Genomic DNA, 13040 nt, shown 5'->3' on the forward strand with positions numbered 1-13040 from the left:
GTGTGGTTTAAGAATATTGCTGGAGAAGGTGGTAATAAGAAGGCAGGTAGTTGCCCCTGAAACTTGGAAACTGACAATACAGTACGCGCTATACTAATTACATAGCATACTTATTTTACAATACCGAGGTACATTTCCGTATTGTGCTACAGAATGGACAAACTTTATTATATGTACAAGTAGTGGCATGGCAATTAGTGACAGATGTTACTAATCGCCAAATGGAAAGGAACTCAATGTACCGGACACCAAAGGATAGAAGGCAGAGTGGGCCCTGTCAAGATTAAGCCTCGTGTTCTACAGGTAACATAATTACGCCTCTCCTGTACGACTGTTTCCTGTACCATCGGCAGCCATCTTGTCTTCCTCCCCAATGGCTCTCCTTGTCTGCCCCAAATACATAGCTTGACAATGTAATGCATTATGTATCGAACGTTAACTCTCATGAATCTTTAAGCTTTCTTACAAAGTTTTATTGCCATATGCGGGGGCACTGGGTATATGTGGTAGGGGAGGACCATATTTCAGGCAGAAAAAGGCAAATTATTCCACCTAATGCGGCACATTTTGTGATAGTATTACTTCATAATTTTGTCCTATTTTCATGTTACCACTGTCAGAGTAAAGATTTCACCTCATTAGTACCAATTTAAAATCCAAATACAACAATAAGCAACTGATAGATGGCCAGTCAACCTTTGCATAGATCCTTCCACTAAGTGGCAATACAGTTCACCACAATTTTAGTACATTTTGATCTGCTTGACTTACAAGCAAAACTTTTTCTTAAAACTTCAGATTATGTAGTAGATGATTTAATATATATGGCAATATGGCAAATCCATAGTTATGTGTAACCACCCGGGCTGCAGAATCATGTAATTCCAGTGGTTCTGGTCATAGATAAAAATGTATACTTTGACTTTCCTGTTGGTCTTCAACAAGTTTTCCAAGTTTTCCTTCAGGGTGGAATTCAAATTTTCTTTAGAAATGTATTTTCTCATCACTAGCAGACTTCATTTCACAAAAAAAGAATCTGGTGATCTGTGAATACTTCCAAATGTCTGCTTTCTTACCATCCTAGAGCCAACTCCGGATCATCAGGTTTCGGAGCCTATGTTTGTAGTGCATTCCAAGAGCTGTGCTTCTAGAACATTCTGGAATGTGTTTCTAGAACATGTGCATGCCTGTCTACAAACAACATGCATGTCTCTGCATCCAGAATATTTACACTTCTGAGCTTCCAACCCAATAGGCCCTTTGTTTCCAGAATATACATAGTCCCACACCTTCTCAGCGTCAGGCCGCTTCCAGGGGCTCTTGCACCATTGTACCAGGATAGGTGGAAGGGCACGGGCACTCTGTCTATTTGTAGTGAAGCAAATTTACCTACATACAAAAAAAAAGAAAATCTGTTTTAGATGTCATCACTACTGGAGTGCCATATAGAAAAAAACTATGGCTTGAAAACTTGACACAAATGTTTACATGCTCCAGGAAAAAAACAGAAGCAGGTCTACCTATAGAAATTGATTATGTAGACAACAATGTAGATTATAGGCAGGACCATTGGAAGTATGTGGCAGTGGAGGACTAAATTATGTGGCAGGGTTGCCTAAATTACGCGGCAAGAAAAGCCAAACTATGCGGCATAATGTGATAGTATTGTTTAATTATTTTGTGTTTTTTGTACATATTACCAGTCTCTGGGCAAATACTGTAACTCGTTGGTACCAGATTAACAACCAAATACAGTAATAAACAACTGAAAGATGTCCAGTCATCCTTTACGAACATCCTTCCACTGCAGGGGAACACGTCACCCCATTTTTAGTAACTTTTAATCAAATAGAGCTAGAAACAAAATATTTTTGAACAAATCAGCAGAGTATGTAACAGATGATGGATAAGATAACTATTGTTGCAAATCCATAGTTATGTGGAAAATGTTACAGCATCACATCATTTCAGTGGCTCTGACTGTAGATAATTAAACTAGCACAAAGCTCTAGATGTTGGCTCTGTAATCGTGATCAAATCAGAGTGATATGCAGAAGTCATACAAAAAAAGCAGGAACTGATAACTGTGGCTTACTTTGAAGAGTAGGCGTTTGTTAAGAAGGCACATTTATGAACCATGTCAATTTATTTAGCAAGTTTCGTACCGCTCAGATGTTTATTCTGCTTCTGAATAACATGAAGTTGTTGTGCGTGTTAAGTGTCCATCGCTCTCTCAGGAGCCAGGCCGAGACTCGAATTCTGCTCAGCTGCCAACTTTTGGATTGTCCATGGGAGGTGGACCCATGTTCTAATATTCTCTTGGACAACCCAGACGGTGTGGCAACCCTACAATGGATCGCCTTGGGGCAGTAGGGTTGCTGGGCCTACTTTGGGGGAAATGTCCATCTGATGACAAGATGGACTTCAGAGATCACAGACTCAGGCTCTCATTACAAGTGTGGCAGACTTAAGAGCACCAAACTTGGGGTGGCGGTCGGATCGCTGCCAAAGTGGGGGTCTGACCTCCACATTACTAGCGTGGTGAAAACGCCATGTTCGGACCACCAGCACCCCCGCTTTTAGGCCATCCGACGGCCTGGCGGTGCTGGCAGTCTTAATCTGCCAGGACATTGTTGCAAGCAGCACTGCCCTGGGGATTATGAGTCCGGTGTCTGCCCGATTTTGCATGGTGGTTTCACCCCCCAAGCAAAGGCTGGCGGGGACAGGCTTCTTGGGGCCCCATGGGGGTCCCTGCACTTGGAATGGGCAGTGCAGGGGCCCCCATGAACAGCCTCGTTGCGCTTTTCACTGCCTGTAAGCGCGACGGGTGACCCCAACATTGTCCCTGGCTCGATTACAAGCCGGCATCAGTGTTGTGGTGAGCTTCCCTCTGGGCCACCGGGTGGAAACTCGTAATAGGGCTAGCGGGCGGAAGACTAAAGTGGCCCTCAGTTTCTGTTTTGGGAGAGAGGGGGCCCGATACCTGATTTGAAAGCTCAGAAGCTTCAGAAAAGTAGACAGGATGCTTACTAAGACAGGTGTTGGGTGCCAGTGTAAACAGCAGACTTTAGTCTCAGCTGAGCATGGGAGGACATGGGCTTTGAGTTTAAACAATAGTGTTTGAGAACTAAGATGGTAAAAGTGGAATATGTGTTCAAGAGGTTCTGAAAAATAGCCACAGTGTTATTGTTATAATTATAGCACAACGTCACCCCAAAAGAAGCACCCCCCTTAAATTAAATTAATTAGGAAAAAAAAAACATTTTATGAATTTATAAACACTGTCATGGAATTAGCTTTTTTGGAGGAAGTGGGGACACATTATACCTTGATCGCTGTTTTGTGTTTCACTAACACAGTAACGTTTCACAACCCACACTGCTCACGTTTGTCACATGAGTTCAGCCTGCCCCTATCACCCGAAATTGTAGTGAGAAACCATCAGGATTGATGTGGCTGCTGGATAAAGGGACTCCAATTGAAAGAATAATAGTACCAAGGCCATTGTGAACACATATATATATCGCCACTAGATCGCTGTTGTTAGCACCATGTTTCCATAGAAAAAGGAAAAAGCGTTTTTGACTTGCCTATATCTTTGGCACTATTTGATGATATTCACAAAATTTTCCCAAAAAAGGTGGCCTGGTGATTCTTGCTGCACAAAGGAAGTTTTGGGATGATCTGTCAAGTGGGGGCCGAGAAAAAGGGGGCTAAAAAAAACTGTTATGTTTCCCATGTTAATTCCCATAGGACCTGTCAACACGTCTACAGCCCGAAAAACTGGATGGAATGACCCCAAATTTGGCAGAAAGCTAGCTGTTTAGTAGTTTAGGAGATATTTGTCGGCAAATACATTTGTATATCTCTGGCCGCGTAGTATTCATGATTATTTGAGAATAATTATTTCGCAAATACATGTGCAAAAAGAAGTGTTGCAATTGGCTGACCGCAATTTTATTTCACAGGACACCGTCCCCGGGGGTGCAAATTCAAACTGAAAGTGGCATAAAGGGTCAGGATGATGGTACCCTGACCCCTGGGTGAGATATAGGTGTGTTTTAGTGGCAAATTATAGGTTTAATATAATTTTGTGTCACAGAATGCGATATTCATGAAAATTTGTGAATTTTTGCGAATTTCCGTGAGTTATTCACCAAATATTCGAGATTATGGAAACATTTGAAAGAAAAAACACAGACTCATTCATACACTAATTCATTCACTCATACGTGTACTCAGAAGCTAAGGTGCCAACTCACACACCCACTCAGACACTCATGCACCCACTCAGACCTATTCATAGACTCACACACCCACTTTCAGACCCACTCAGAGACTCACGCACCCACTCACACATCCACTGACAGAGACAGGCCCTGTGGTCAACCTGCGCTGTGCACAGCCAAAGGCCACGTGTGGCGCAGGGTTGGGTGGACATAAGAGCTTGGCTGCAATGCCTGGCTGCAAAGCCAGGCCTGGAATAACATATAGGGCCTGATTCTAACTTTGGAGGACGGTGTTAAACCGTCCCAAAAGTGGCGGATATACCACCTACCGTATTACGAGTTCCATAGGATATAATGGACTCGTAATACGGTAGGTGGTATATCCGCCACTTTTGGGACGGTTTAACACCGTCCTCCAAAGTTAGAATCAGGCCCATAGTAATTAAAATTGCTTTATGTTAAAAAAACATAGAAATTCACTGAAAAAAACAAAGGTTACAGGGACGTTATAGTTAGGTTCTGAATTTACTCGTACAAAGCCATAGAAATTCAGCAGTTATAGTTAGAGTTCTTTCAAGCAACTATGACTCGCTCCCTAAGGTAACTATAACCTGCGCCTTCACCACCCACAGATAATTACGCCACATATTATGTCATAAAGAATTCTTAATTTCTATGGTTTTGTACGAGTAAATTCAGAACCTAACCATAACACCCCTGTAACCTTTGTTTTTTTCAATGAATATATATAAATATTCACTGAAAAAACAAAGGTTGCAAGGATGTTATAGTTAGGAAACAGAATTTAAAAAAAAACATAGAAGTTCAATTAAAAAAACAAAGGTTACTGGGACGTTATGGTTAGGCTCACATTTTAAACGTACAAAACCAAGAAATTCAACGGTTAGAGTTATCACAAGTAACTATAACTCGTGCCCTGAGGTAAGTATAACTCACACCCCTGCCATTATTTCGTTAAAAGTTTTACTACAAATTTTACATTGATATTATCAATTATATTATCAAAGATGTCATGAATGTCATAATTGTTGGGGTAATTAACAGTGCATGGTGAAGGTGCAAGTTATAGTTACCTTAGGGCATGAGTTATAGTTACTTGAGATAACTTTAACTATAACAGTTGAATTTCTATTTCTATGAATTTCAAGTAACTACGCGCGTCGACATATACACAAATTTGTTTTCCAGTGAATTACAAGAAAACCACTGAACGGATTCACACCAAATCACGAAAAGGTCGCTTTCTGGACTAGGACCTACCTTTCTGTGTGACATCAAAATTTAATTTTTCGATTTTCAAACCATTATTTATGTTTTTTTTCTTATATTTTATTCAGTTGTTTCCGTTTACCATTGAGATCAATACTTGAAGTTACTGTAATCAATAGACTCCAGGCCTTCAATGCACACCACATCATCCAGAGGGCCAGCCAAAGTAAAGGCCCTTTTTACCTCTGAGCTAAATTCCAAAGGCACTCACAGACCATAATTCTCTGTTCAAGACTGGCATATCACCTACCCGTCATCTCAGGGTCCGATTAAGACCTTTATAGGTCCTATGACCTTAAAAGATTTTGGTGCCTTCACATATATCTAATTCAAAATATAAACAATAATAAACAGTAAAATAACATTTTCTTTTTCGAAATGAAATAAAACTTACATTAAGATGGAAAGTAATGTTTATTTTTGTATACTTCCACTTTATTTATATTTGAAAAGATTTCTCCTAGCTTTTCTTATTGCAAAGTCTCAAAACCAATCTTACAAAATACTTCTGCTTCTAAACTTAATAGGGATAAGGCATCCAGCGTGTTTGTTGCATAGTTGTTCTGTTCGGATTTTTAATATACTTCAACTGATAAAATGAATGCTCAGCTGAGAAATTTGTGACCATTAACGTAAAAAATATACAAAAGCAAATGTCTACATTTGGAAAGGCACACTCAATATTGGCTTCTACAATTATTTTATAAAGTTATTGGGTAGCTTCTTTCTGATACATTTGTGACTCAACCTCCACGTACCCCATAGGACCCTACACTCAGCCCAGCTCTCCCTCGCAGAAGTACCCCGCATCAGGAAAACCAGAACAGCAGGACGCTCCATCTCCTACCTCGCAGCCACCGCCTGGAACCGCCCTACCCATCCACATCAAACCACCTCCCTCCTCAGCTTCACGAAGGAACTGAAGACATGGCTTTTTTAAGAACCACCTCACCGGTAAACGCTACACTTCCCCCCACCCCCTAATGGGTGAGTAGTTGCCCTATACAAGCACAGATTGATTGATTGATTGAAGTGCCTTGTAATCAACACCTGGTAGCATTTCCTTTATAGCTGCTACATATCTACTGAGTTCATCTTGTGAAGTGCACAGATTGTCAGCTAATGATCCACACAGATCTGCACATGTTTTAATTTCACACCATGTGGCAGTCGCCAGATTCTAATTTTGTTGTATTCCCAAGATTAATGGATATCATTAACCTCTATTATCACTATTTTAATATTATATATATATATATATATATATATATATATTTATGAAATGTTTTCATTTATTGTGGGAGCCCCTTTTTGTTGAACCTGCCTGGTTCAGCTGCACCATTTACAGTTTTGCACCATATGGTCCATGTCATATCCGGCAAATCAACATTTCTGTGGTGCCCCCTTCCCTTGATGCTCGAACCACTCGTTTATTTTGCATAATGGTTAATCCAGCCTTGACTTTCCGCCACTCAACTCCACTCTACTCCACTCTACAGCACAACACTCTCCTTCAATCCACTAAATGCCTCACCAGTCTACCCCACTCTAGGCCACTCTACTCCACTATAAGCCTCTCCTGACACTACACTCTATGATCCTGCACTCTATGACCCTCTACAACATTCCACTTTATGACACGTTTCTCTATGACACTCCACTCTACGCTTTGTGACTCTATGCCACTCCACTCTACGACACTCTACCCCACTCTACTTCACTTTAAGCTAGGTCAGTCTATGACAGTCTACGACACTCCACTCTATGACACTCCACGCCACTTACCAACACTCTACACCATTCCACAGAATGACACTATACTCCACTCTAGGCCACTCCACACTTTGACATTACTTCACTCTACAACACTCTACTCCTGTCTATGCCACTCCACTCTATGACACTTTACTCCACTCTATGCCCCTCCACTCTATGTCTCTCCACTCAACCACCCTGCACTCAACCACCCTCCACTTTACACCATTCCACTCCACTTTACAACACTCAACAACACTGTATTCCACTTTATGACCGCTCTAGTATATGCCCCTTCCCTCTAAGCCACTCTATGCCACTCTACACCATTCCACTCTTCTCCAACCCACAACACTCCATTTTACGACTCTCCACTGACTCCACTCCACTCTGCGCCACTCCACAACAGTCTATGTTACTTCACTCTACACCACTCTACTCAGTGCCACTCCTCTCCATGCCACTCTCCTCTACTCCACTAACTTTTAGCCCTGCTGAACAGCAGCCACACTGGTGTACAACATGGCTTAAACACATTGGCAAAGCCAATAGCTTGTGCACAGGCAAGACCTATTGGCTTTAGCTATGTTTGTTGGCGTTGCAATCAGTTGGATGCTACACTGTTCACTCGTGGGTAAAATTAATGAATGAAATTAAATGTGTTAGGTGCAAAACTACCACAAGGAACATCTCTGTGATGGCAACACACAAAAGGAAAAAAATAAAAACTGTGAAAGAAAGGATGAAAAAACAAGCAAACAGAAAGAGAGAAAAAAATACCACTAAGTTGGACCAAAAAATTAAGTCTTAAACATTTTCCTAAACTTGGCGTGATGATCTTATTCCTTATTTAGGGATTAGGTGGAGCCTATACCTACAAGGCATTTATGTTGGTTTCCAACAGCAAAGCATGCGCCTTTATCCATCTTAGACAGACCAATCCTGCTGAACAGCATGTAACATAAGTGTCTCCCTCATGGCAGTAATGGAGGTACGCTTCTGAGCTCCTGACCTGGCTCTCTGTAACCACAGCACTCTGGCACATCAATCCTATATCACTCAGGAGGGGGGACCTAAAGAATATCTACTATGTTTGCAATTCTCTAATATTGTGTCTATTTGATCTCTTCCTTTTCACTCGTGGAATGACTCACAAGGTCATTTCCAATTGATGGTTGTATAGGGTTCATTCCTTAGGATCCCTCACCTGTCTTTCCAGGGATTATACACTGCATTTATTATGATTCCTGTAGAGATCTTGCAGCGTGGCCAACTCTGCTGAATATGACCTGCAGAACAGTAGTCCATCACAATATGAATGTCATTAATGTCGACCTACAAAAATATTGAATTTTCACTATCAACTACCACTATATTGTCATGGTAGAAATCTTTAAGGCGGTATAATTTTACTAATATTAACTCAACATCTACTCAGCAATATGACACAGGAGAAGTCAATATGGTGGAGGCTTTATTTTTGTATGTCGAAATTTCAAACACCATATTGTGATCACCGACCAACTAATATGAAATGCACGCTGTCTATCTATCACTCCTCTTTTCAACATTAAGCAGCTAGGCTAATCAAACAACATAATTACATCATTCATTAACAATACCAAAATGCAACCACAAGGACCACACTGAAATTCAGCAACCGTCTAAAAAAGCAATCCCTCGGAGTGTAGCCTGCTACCCGTCCACTACAGTGCTTGGAGCTTCTTCAGGGGTATGAAGAGTTGTACAAGTGCAATTACAATACAATTCAATGTGATGATCAAACCCATACATTCAAAAATAAATAATTACCAAAAATTTAGAACAAGCAAGTACTTGGGAAAGGAAGAAAGTGTACAATATGTGCAATCAAGAACCAGAAATGTAAACAAAACCTATAAAAGTCAGGGATCGCAAAGTTCCAGCTCTTCTGAGAAAAACGTGTGCTGCTACTCATCGGCTTTCTTGCAGAGTTCAGAGCCAAGAACGGATGTAGCAATGCCCTGTATAAACCAGCTCGCTCTATGGATACCAGCCAGAAACCTGCTGTGTAAACCGCTGGGAAGAACAGGGCTTCTTTGGGAAGTACAAAAGCAGTTTCAGGTGAGGGGCAGCAAGCACTGATTGGGTGACAGCCACTGCAGCCTTCAACCAATGAGAACCAGAGATAGTACTGTTGCCTTTAAGTAAGATGGTGATGTAGTGTGCCTTGTTTTAGAGACGGTTAATGATTTGTTGGAGGCCTGACACCTAGCCTCTGATGGCTGTGTCTTCCCAAAGCTGTAAATGAATGGTATCCCGGAATTTATGCCACCATAAAAACACAATTTTGTGGAAGTCTGATGCTCACAGCAAGTGGCACTTAGGACTTCCACCAGTCTTGCTTTTTCTAGGCATGACTTACCAGTGAATGGTGGTTGGATGCCCAGCTCACCACACTTGGACACACTTTCACCCATTGGCACTTGTGGGCCGTGTATCCACTGTGAAGTTGACAGCTGAATTATTATGGGATCCGATTGGTCTGTATGGTCCCATCAGAGCTTGATTGACCTGTAGAGAGATTTGACAATGTCGTAACAGGGCTGCTAAGGCTGGAACTTGATGTGCAGTTGACTTCCCAAGCCTTCTCAGAAGTACTGCCTTTCTGGAAGTCTCACTTCCATCTGACCTCCTATGGCATAGGAGCTCGTTGCGGAGAGAGCAGCGGGTTAGATCGCCCTGAAGTTTTTACTTCTGCTCCAAAGCCTAGCACGAAAACATACAGGTCATGTGTATGTATGAAGCATGAACGTCAGTGATCAGGTTTCAGGAGTTTCTAAAAAGGGCTTAATTTACGAGAACAGAAAAGTAAATATAAAAATAAACCTAAAATCATTTGTCAATTCCTCAGTTGGGTTAAAGTGCAGAAAGTCACAAGTGTTTGAGCACCCAACATGCCCTATCTTAGACCTGGCTTTCCCCTTAAACCTTCTCTGTTTATGATTGTACCAGGAGAAGTTACACAGATATAACTTAGCATTGAGTTATTCGGCTTGTATTAATTGTACAACCACTTAAGAACATAGCACACATTACTTGTGGCCCAGTGTAAGACACTTGTATCCTGTGATTTGTCTTGAAATGCAATAGTAAGTACACTAGACCTCCACCTTCAGTCCCTTGCACAAGTGTCTTGCACAAGAGCACAGCCTGCCCACAGCAAATGAGACCTCATTGGATGCCCGAGCACTTCAGCCATCTCTATTGGATGGATGTGCACATGCCGGCACAGTAACAGGATTCGTATTGAAGAAACATTTAGAAATTGGGCCCAGGACAAAGAGATTCCTGTAGAAATCAGTAGCTGAGAGAAGCAGTTCCTCACATTAGTTCAAGTTTAGTTCGGGGTTTCAGACCTAAAAGGACTGCAATTCCAGTATCACAATAATCGCGGCACTCCGCAATCACATACAAATTTAAGCTTGGTAAAAAACATTTAAGAGACAATGTGCATCCACAAAAAAGAGAACGTGATATTGAGCAAGGAATTGTCTGCTAAGCAAAATTAAGGCTCAATTTAGAATTTGGTGTATGGGATAGTTCATCAAAACGTGGCGGATATGCCCCACGCCGTAATGTACGTGCCACGGGCTATAATGCACTTGTTAAACGCCAGACGGGATATTTGTTTGATGTGATGTTTTTCACAGGCTATCCAGTCAACCAAACCTTAAACAATGCCTCAAGGCAGATGACTGCTAGACTAGACTAAAATCTAATGTAATTTGCAAAACTTTGCTCAGGTAAGTTTTGCATTATGGGCCTGTAAATTGAAATCATGTTCTAGAGTGCTCCTTTTCTTAGTAAAAACCTGGATTATTTAGTATTAATGGAACTTGCATTTTTTTAAATGTTAAAAAGAGACCTCGGAGTTCAGAGGGGAACATGGCGGCCGAGTGAGCGCAGCGGTCGTGGGCTGCCAGGAACGTCTCGGCAGGAATGTGTAATCTGCCTTTAAACGCTGCTGGCAATGCACTATTATTACTGGCTTGAATTGTGCGTGTGGGAGCTCCTCGGAGGGGTCGGCTTCAGTTTCACTGGTCGGCTCCTCAGGGTGTAGGGGGGGCTTCCGTGCCTCCAGGCTGTGGTCGGAAGTGGCACAGAGCGTGACCCGGGGGCGACACTTCTCGGCCACGATCCAGTTCAAGGGGGAAAGGAGGTAGGGTTGTCGGCTTCCTTCCCCCGGTCACTATCAGGCACCTGGGATTCCCCTCGGATAAAGTCGGGGGAGAGAATCTTTGGCGTATTGAAGGTATGAATCCAAGCCTGGTGTGAGGACGGAAAACACCCTTAGGGGGCCCTCTGAGTTTGGCGCCCTATCCTCAGAAGAAGTGTAAAGGTAAGGAGAGCGGCAGTGGCAGCAACAAGACTTTAACAACTTTGGGGGGGGGCTATAGGGAGACACAGAAGCTGATGAGCCACAAGGGTATAGACCCTATTAAAGATATCCGGATGCAGCCAATTCATAAGGGCAGCAATGAACACCTGGAAGGGGATATTGTTACTAGGACTCCCCCATGACATCCCCTGTATTTTCACTTTTTAAAAGAGGTTCTGGCACCATGCAAGAAATTACTGACTGCTCCCTAAGGCCAAAGGAGGGGATTATTGGAGACTGTGCAAGGGAAACGGCGGAAGAAATACCTGATATCTCAAAAACCCAGTGCATAAACACTCCTTCTTATGAGCTGCAAGGGATTGCTGCTCAGACCCCTGTGTCAGGCTCATGTTCAAGTCCCGTAGCTTTACCCATTAGTATGCAATCGATAAGCAGTGATGTTTGAAACATGTCTGAGTTACTTACATCACTCACTGAAGAAATTAGAGGAAGGTTTTTGATTTCCGAGCAAAATCAGGCAAGTATTAGAGCATCATGCAAGATTGTGGGAACCAAAATAAATACATTAACAGAAAATATGATGCTTTTAGAATATGCGGTTGGAAATTTGGATAAACAGGTATTTTCCAACAAACAAGATATTCAGCAATAAAAATCAAAAGAGAAATTGTTACAAGAAAGGCTGGAGAGCTTAGAAAATAACTTGAGGCGGAATAATATCAGATTATTGAACGTTCCTGAGGAGGTTGAAGGGAAGGATATTAAGGTCTTTGTGATATCACTAATTACAGAATTTTTTCCAGACCTACAACGTATGAACCTGAAGGTTGACATTCAGCGAGTACATCAAGATCCATGCAAAAAGAATCCATGTAGGAAAAACCAGAGAAAAATTCTGGTTAACTTTAGATCTTACTCTATAAAAGAAAAGATTTTGACAGATGCTTTGAAAGTCAACAAGTTTACTAAGGATGACTGTTTTTTTCGTATTAGGTCAGACATTGCTAGGGCAACACAGGACAGGCAATGTGAATTGGGGAAATACACGCAGGATCTCAGAGCGTCCGGGGCAAGTGTCCAGATGCGATTCCCAACAGCGCTTAGAATTATGTGGAACAATAAGATGTACAACATAAGAACCTGGTGAAGTGCGTTCCCTTTTAGAGCAGATGAAGGCAGTAGAGTGAATTGTTTTATTTTTTTTCTCAAGGTTCCTGGCACCACGAAATAGAACTTCTTAACTCCAGTGACACAAATGAGGGTTCCTCTGGGAGGAAGAGGGAGGGTGGGGGTAGAATCACAAGTATATTTTAGAATTAGTAGTGTAACACTGGGTATGGGAGCATCTGAGGGAAAAAAAAAAATAATAATAATGGTCCTCAGGG

The 13040-nt window shown here is 41.9% G+C and overlaps 1 long non-coding RNA gene across 3 annotated transcripts in view; it reads right to left on the minus strand.

Annotated features, from left to right (window-relative positions):
* Nucleotides 1–451: 451 nt before the first annotated feature.
* LOC138268524 (uncharacterized) overlaps nucleotides 452–13040 on the minus strand; it is a 144788-nt gene continuing 132199 nt past the window's right edge. For all 3 annotated transcript variants that reach the window (XR_011200024.1, XR_011200022.1, XR_011200023.1), the window contains one exon: nucleotides 452–1389. This is a non-coding gene — a long non-coding RNA (uncharacterized lncRNA). The remainder of the gene's footprint in view (nucleotides 1390–13040) is intronic.

The sequence above is a fragment of the Pleurodeles waltl genome, chromosome 12, assembly GCF_031143425.1.
Source record: "Pleurodeles waltl isolate 20211129_DDA chromosome 12, aPleWal1.hap1.20221129, whole genome shotgun sequence".
Taxonomy (NCBI): Eukaryota; Metazoa; Chordata; class Amphibia; order Caudata; family Salamandridae; genus Pleurodeles; species Pleurodeles waltl.